The following is a 6,645-nucleotide window of genomic DNA, read 5'->3' as shown; positions in this document are numbered from 1 at the left end:
GTGTGTGTGCTGGTACTAGTGTGTGTGTGTGTGAGTGTGTGTGTGTGTTCCTGTGTGTTCGTGTGTGTGTGTGTGTGTGTGTGTGCGTGCGCGCGCGCACGTGATGGGAAACAATGCTCCTTTTAAAATTATTTTTAAAAGGATAGAAACGGCGCAAGCTGGTAGTATGCGTTTACATTGATAGAACTAATGGAAACAAAACCTACATAGTGCAGTGCCCTCTTACTATCCAGCCTCCGGTTCTCCCTGCCTGTTTCCGTTAGTGTCTTATGTGAGAGTTTTCCTGGATAACAGACATACAGAAGTAGGCTTTAATGATACACACTTTCATTGCAAACACAAAACGTTAGGGAATCGTCGGTGAGTTTTAAGACACCCAAAAGGGTTTGTCTAGAGTTTGCAAACATAACTTTTGAGGAAGTAGCCATCCTCTCTTGAGGACAAGATGTAATATATTCTCATTAAAAGGATACTTTAGACTGCATTTCTTTTCCAAGTTCCCAAATAGGAAAGGAGAGAATGTTACTCTGGATTCCTTAGCTTTTCAATACCAACTAGTAATGGAGAGACCAGACTCCCTTGTAATCTGTTTTAATTCATTTGAATTAGAAGATAATCTCCAAGTAATGCTTTCATCATAGTTTATCTTGTCACTCTTTTTCTAAAAACAAAACAAAACAAAACACAACAACAACAACAAAACACCTGGCAAGACATCATTATTCCATCTCTTTCTAAAAAGAGGAAATAATATATCATGCTGGGTATTTGAAATATAAAAGTTACAAAGGGTTTGTTTTTCCATAAGTAAAACAATATGTGCTGCTGTGTCTACTAAGTAAGACAAATTAATTGGAATCCAGGGATATTTACAGTGGAGTTAAGAGGTTTACTCAATTACCGAGAAGAAGATGGACAGATGGATTAAATTCAACCAGTCCCCTGATTCTCATTAGAATGTAAAACCAACCCTTAAGGGCAAGGATGGATGTTGGTATTAAACTGGACATCATAAAACATAAAACACACAGACTTACTATATTAGAAAAAGCCAGAAAACAGGTATTAAGCTGCAAAAGACTTGTTAAAATCTCTCTCTCCCCTTTAAATTTCTTACTACTTCCTCTTCTCTGGGGATATTTGAACTTCTAAGAGAGCCCAATACTACAGTTCTCCCTTTGCCTTCCCTGAATGCCTGACCTTCAGGAAGCAAGTCCAGAAATCTTTTCTTGTTGGGTTCATTGCTGAATGTCAAAGAATTGACAAAACTTAAAAATAAATAATATCTTCCTATCCCCCAGAGGAGGTATGCTCTTGCTGGAAGAAGGGACAGACTGAGTTTTTAGATCTGGAATTTAGTTGGAGTAAGGAGTACACAGGTAGCATGATAAAAGGAGAGAAAATCTATAATCCTTTCTACATGTGAAAGGCTGTTGAAAGTCAGTTTGTCCTTGGCTTTCAATTGCATTACTTGGTTTTCTTATTTAATCTCAGGGGTTTGGATTTGAGAGGGGGATGGTTTCTCAGTGATGCTCTTTGGGCTGTAGTATATACTGTGAATTTGAACCATCTTGAAACTACAAACCTGAGAGTAAGTGGGGAAGAATTAAGTTCTTAAGAAAAAACAATTCACTGCAGAACGAACAGCAATGCATCCTTCCAGACAAGAGCGTAGATTTAAGTGTAAAAGTGAAAAGTGTTCTTGGCTGAAGTCCCCAGGGAAAGCCTTTTCGGTTTTGCTTGGGATAGTAATGGCCACAGCTCTGAGAATTTTCATCCAGGCATGATTTTATGTAATCTGTGATCTTGGGCTCTCCAGGGTGAAGGGTAGGGGTTAAGGGAAGTGGGAGGTGGGACAGGAAGAGTGAGGAATGTGCAGCAGGTGGTGCTGAGTGGTTTGGTTCTGATTGCATTGCTGTCTTGGCCCAAAGCCTACTAGATGTTTACAAACACTGCTCCGAGTCATTTTGCTGTGACCTAATGGCCCAAGGAGTGAAGTGTGTTTTCTTTCTGGCTCTGTTAGTGCCCAGGTTGGTTTCTCCGGGCTGAAAGCTGGCGGTGCTGCTGCAAATTCCAGGCCATGCCTTTGGTTCCTGTTCTTAGTGTTTGCCATTGGATCATCGTAGTTACCTGTGGTCATTCTTCTGTGGTATTTTCTGGCCATTGGTAAAGGGTTCTTTTCCCATGAGTTGGGCTTAAGTAATGCTGATTCCTCTTTTCTGTCATGTTTCATTTTTTTTGGTAAAGGTTTGCTTTGGAAAAAAGAAGATGAAGGTTGTGGCTGGAGCTTCAGTTTGGAGCCCAGTAGAAGGGACTACCATCCAATTGGTTACACATGGGTGGGAAGGAGGTTGATGATAATAAGAAAATGAAGCATTCATCCTCCACTGAGGGAAAAAGCAGAAGATAGTTAATTTTTTTAAAAAAATGCCTGTTTGCTCCAACATTCATGGCTAAAGGATTATATTTTCTCCCTAAATAGAGGAAGGTATTTAAAAACAAAATTATAAGTAGTTAACTCAGTCATGTAGTTAATTCTCTTCATGTGAAGAGTTGGAGCCTTATATTGAGTCTCTCAGTGGTAAACCCTCTGTCTCTGCCACAGGAACTCAAACTTTACAAGATTATGGTGGTTTTAGCAGCTAAGTTAAGGTGCATTTGGAAGTGGAATGCTTATTGTGATGGAGGCAGAGACTGTTCAGTTTTTGGAAGTTATTGTGTACATGTATGGTTTTAAGTAGCATCTCCACCCTACCCTGACATTGCTATAGTTCCTCTATATAAAGTGCAGATTTAATTGTGTAAGTCCCTGTTCTAAAATCTTTGGAGGATCCCAATGAACTATGTTAACTCTAAACTCTTTAGCATAGTGACTAAAAGCTCTTTAAAGCCCTGCCTTTTTAGCTTCCTCTTCCTATCAAGGGCCCCTCACACTGTTCACACTTTTTATTTCTTGCTCACGGATATTCATTCTCCTGGAATTCTCTCTTCTTGGAAAGTCCCTCTTGATTCTTGATGGTCTATTTCAAGTGGAATTTCTTTTTGTAGAATGTACCCAGTTTCCTGCAGAAAGAATTAATCATTTCATCTTGTCCATTTCCGTGGTGTTTTGAACACACTTTGAATAATAATTTTTTCGTTTCCCCCCTTACTAACTACAGTAAGTTCCTTAATGGGTGGGTTGCTGGAGGAGGACCCACCTGTATTCTAGTGTCCAGCCAGTGTCTGAAATACATAGTCGACATCTGTCAATGTTTCCTCAATAAATGAGCAAGCAAAGTCATGAATGAATTAAGTACTAGTGGACTCTACTTTATGCAGATACTTATTTCCCAAAAGTTTATTTGAAAAATGTCTATTTAAGCTTACATTTTATTTTCCAAAAGTAACAATGCTACAAAACATATCTAAATTTCAGCACAAGTCTCCACATGCCTATTTAATTCCTATACCAGATGAAATATTGTATTTTGCAATTATAAAGCAAAAGCAAAACATAACAGAAAGCTACTGTGGAATCATCTTTTTCTTCTGGAAATCACAAAACATACTCGAGCTTTAAGATAAAAGAAACAGTTATAATAGATACAAATTTTCCACAATTGTTTTTTATATTATACTATAAAATCTGTAATCTATCAAATCCCAATGGGAGGTCGTGGATTTGGCTGTGAGGACCGATGATGGAGTTAAATTGGGAGATGCTGTTGCCTGTGGAATGGGAAAAATTTTAATCACACAAAATAGAAATATTAATTTTGTCTAATTAATAATTATCTTGAGTGCTAGTGCTTGAGGGAAACTGGATTTAATTAAAGGAGAATGTGGAGGATGGAGAGGAGGAAATATAGAGGGCCACCTTCTTTCATGCTACCAATTCATTATTGTATTGATTTTCTTTTCATCTCATTTAAGCACTTAGGCAAATTCAAAGTTTCTATGAAATAAACAATAACAACTGTTTTCTCTACAGTTATTTCTGCTGCCTAACATATAGAAGGGGGTTGTACTTTATTTGAGCAGTGATACTTCTGTCATTTGTGTACTTGCTTAGCATTTGGATAATTTTTCAATTAAGAATGCATACTACCCGTGTCTCCAGCTCTAGTCAGGTATCTTAAGCTCAAATTGCTCTAGTATAATATCTTTGAGAAGACTGGAAGAGCAAGCATTGATATTGAGAGAACTAGTCTACCCAGTTTTCTAAACCTTCCATGCTCTCCATTTTTATCATGATCACAAATTTCCCTACCCTAATTATATCACAACACATTTCTGTTACATTATCTTCATTACACTGTGCTTTACTATAATACTCTACTTTTTACTGAAAGTCAATGCATAAGAGAAGGGCTGCACTTATTATGTTGTCACTTATTTTATGTATTTCAATATTCCTTATATAATGATCTTCATACATTCATCTTTGTTTTTATTGCTTTAAAAAGCATGTCTCTTCTGGTTAATTGGTGGTGTTTCTTTGGTTAGAAAAAGAGACTAAGAAATCACCGATTTCCTCATTTTTGGCTTGTCATCCAAGAAGCTGAACAAAACTTGATGCTCGGTTGCATCCTAGTCAAGGTTTTCTGACATACTTTGCCTCGCTTTCATGTACCTGTCATACCCACACCTGTTAAATAAGTTAGCTCCAATTCGTTATGGAAACAGGTGGAATTACCTTCCTTTTGTATTCTTTTTAACTCTTTTTTTAGACTTGTACTTAAATATGTGTGAAGTTCTACTTTTTAGTCTTTGGCTAATATTTTAGAGCCAATAATTTTTCCTGATCATTTTCAGTGGTTCCTTGAAACATTCTAGGTACTGTTTTTGTATTCGCTGATAAATCAAATGTCCTTGGCAAGAATTTTATATTTCTTGAAAAACCTTAGAAGGAAAATCATGTTTACTTTGAAAGTGTTATAAGACCAAACATGTTAGTTCTTTTCAATATGTATATCACAAATGCATAGAAGAACGACCTTAGGGATATATCTGAAAAACCGTAAAAAAAAAAAAAAGGCCTTGTTTTTCTTACAAATGAAATCTATTAATAAATTGAGGCTTACGGAGCTGTAGTTAGGGCTGTTTTATGCTTGTCAAATTGAGTCTTCAGAGAAACAAAGTAATTTTTCAAATTCCCCAAAGCAAGGTTGGGGAAATGGTCTCATTTTTGTTCTGAAAAATTTCTCTCTCTTTGAGTTTCACAGACTCTCATAATGATAATCACTCTAATGCAACAATTTTCAACTAGCATGCCGCAGGAATTTTTAAAACATGTAATACATGACTATTTAGTCAGGGGCACTGACCTCTTTCCCCTTAGATTGTCAAATAAGAAAATGACAATAGCCAATCCAACAGTAGCTACCCAGTGTGAATGAATCAAAATTATACCAATTTTTTTGTTAGGTTGGCAAAAAATATATTTTTGGTGTACTGCATAATTTTAGTAATTAGTTTATGTATGCCATGAAATGAGAATGGTTGAAAAATCTCTGCTCTTGTGAATTAAGTACCTATTAAGTACCAGGTACTCCATGAGGTGTTTTTCATATGTTACTTACAATTCCAGAAGTAATTAGAAGTAATTAGTAATTCTAGAAGTAAACCATGTTTTATCTAATTCAGATACTATTATTCCTATTGTGTGAGAATGTTGAGGCTCAGAGAGATAAAGGAGCTTACCCAAGGCAATGCAATTACTAAGTGATACAGAGTTGAGAATCAAAATGAGGTTCTACCTGAAGCCAAATAGTCTGCTATTGTTACTGTGTGACCTTCCTCACATGCTTTTCTTCTTTTTAGTTATTAATCTGAGAATTATAATCTGTGTGTTCTGTGGGTAAGACCCTAGTCTCAACTCAATCTCCATGCACTGGTCTTCGACTTCTCTTGTGGTTCTTTTAGGTGACAGTATTCCTGTCCTGAGTTAGGGTCCTGGGGATGGGTTGCCACCATGAAGATTCTCTTATGAGAAAAGAGGCTCCAGCTACTACAGTCCCGTAACTGAATTAATTTCCAATGATCAGCCTGGCTAGATTTTATTTTCTGTGAAAAGTAAACAGAAAGGGTATGGTCCCTGGGGCTTCTGTGATCTATCCCCATTATTTAATTCCCAGACATGGAGACATATGCTCCAGGAACACTGTGTGTGACCAGTGGAGGTAGAGGAATGAGAAGGGGATAGTAGTCCTTGGCCTGAGGACTAGAGACTCAATGCGGAAAGCTGATAGAAGGAGAGGGTGGTTTTGTTGGGGATAGCAACTGAGAAGGGGAGAAAATTGAGTTAGTGGTAGCAGTACTCACTGGGCACACAGAAATGAAATGAGCAACAGGGGAAGAAATTTCCAAGCCAGACTTTCTCAAGGAAGGGCATTTATCACAGGAATTGTTGGCATGCATTGCAATCCTGTTTGTAAAGATACCCAGAGAAGAGAATTGTCCATCTTCCTTGAGGGTCATCTGTGCTTGTTTTTGGAGTATATGGTTTTAAAATGTCCCATATGAAGGAATTTCCAGCAAGAAAAGATGAGCCAGGGGATTCAAAAGAGCCTGCTGTTATCTTGCTGCACATAATTTCCTCACCCTAGGCTTCAGCTATGTTAGTATTGCCTTCAGAATTCCATTTTGATTTTGGTATCTCAT

General features: G+C 37.4%; 1 protein-coding gene across 2 annotated transcripts in view; it reads left to right on the top strand.

Annotated features, from left to right (window-relative positions):
• The window catches only part of ARHGAP24 (Rho GTPase activating protein 24), a 537,541-nt gene that overhangs the window by 56,918 nt on the left and 473,978 nt on the right, over positions 1 to 6,645 (top strand). The gene's annotated exons all lie outside the window — the stretch shown is intronic.

Source organism: Myotis davidii, unplaced genomic scaffold, assembly GCF_000327345.1.
Source record: "Myotis davidii unplaced genomic scaffold, ASM32734v1 scaffold420, whole genome shotgun sequence".
In the NCBI taxonomy this organism is placed as follows: Eukaryota; Metazoa; Chordata; class Mammalia; order Chiroptera; family Vespertilionidae; genus Myotis; species Myotis davidii.
This window is presented reverse-complemented; position numbering and strand designations above follow the sequence as displayed.